At 43.1% G+C, this 1,223-nt stretch overlaps 1 non-coding gene across 1 annotated transcript; it reads right to left on the reverse strand.

Annotated features, from left to right (window-relative positions):
- Positions 1-307: 307 nt before the first annotated feature.
- Positions 308-380, reverse strand: trnan-guu (transfer RNA asparagine (anticodon GUU)). Its single transcript has one exon. It is a non-coding gene; the product is annotated as a tRNA-Asn (tRNA).
- Positions 381-1,223: the final 843 nt, after the last annotated feature.

Raw genomic sequence — 1,223 nt, forward strand, 5'->3', positions numbered from 1 at the left:
GGTAATGTCTTGGCCCACGAGTGTGGTGGAAGCAGAGACAATCAATGATTTGAAAAGGAAATTGGATGGATACTTGAAGGAAAGAAACTTGCAGGAGGAAAGGGATCGAGCTGGTGAGTGGAACTGACTAGATTGCTCCGGGGAGAGCCAGCATGGACGTGATAGGCCAAACGACCACCTTCTGTGCTATAAATGACTCTGTGTTGTTTCTCAAATTCAATTCACTGGTGCTTGGTAAATATTTTCACAGTAAATTGTGCAACCGGAAAATCAGAACCAAGGCAAGGGACGCATAAGGAAGCAAAATTGCTGAAACCCGGGATTGAACCAGGGACCTTTACATCAACAATCCAACGCTCTCCCAATTGAGCTATTTCAGCTCTACATTAACAGTGGCTTGGTGTCCTTGTTTTGGAAGAAAATACATACATTCAAGTTTTCCAAAAAATTAAAGAACACAACATGTGAGTAATATTCCCCATTGCTTTCTCAGTACTGATGGATTGTGAAGCGGGAGACAGCCAGAAGTGCCACTGAGCCGCACAGACCCCGAGCTGAGAATGAAATGAGATCAAATTCAATCTTTCATAGTGAGATGCTGCTGAGAGGTAAGAGTCCTGAATCAAAGCGAGACTTGCTCATTTCAAACACTCCCTGTACTCTCTGCTCATGAAGCCTTACAAAAGGGAAAAACAGAATGACACTCAAACTCACAACCCTGCCATTAAGAGTCTAATATTCGACTGACAGAACTGTCACTTCTACTCGGTCTCTTATTGGATGGATGCAACTCCAACGCAGGGGTGACATTCAAATCCTCCCATGGGTCCACATGTCAGACTGAGTTCCATGTTGTAGACTCAAGCAAAGGAAATCTGCTCACTTCCAAAACTATCAGCGAATTGAAGCTGATTACAATCAACATCATCAGAGGTCAGAACGACCTGGTGAAAGAAGACACCCTGAAGAAGGATCCACAATTATTCAAAGGCATCGACAAAGTGAAAAACAAGAAAATCGATGAGTCAATGCAAGCCAAACAACAGAAACACTGAAGAATTCCATTCCATTCCAGTCCAGAACCCAGTCCTGTTGTTTTTGGAGTCAGGTCACAATTGCAGCAACAACTTTATATTCCCACTTGGCTATCTGTACATTTAGTTAATTACAATTTTGTCGACAAGCTCTTTGAATCCAGTTGTCTGATCCTCAAGCCAGCTCCG

Source organism: Heterodontus francisci, unplaced genomic scaffold (genome assembly GCF_036365525.1).
Source record: "Heterodontus francisci isolate sHetFra1 unplaced genomic scaffold, sHetFra1.hap1 HAP1_SCAFFOLD_102, whole genome shotgun sequence".
Taxonomy (NCBI): domain Eukaryota; kingdom Metazoa; phylum Chordata; class Chondrichthyes; order Heterodontiformes; family Heterodontidae; genus Heterodontus; species Heterodontus francisci.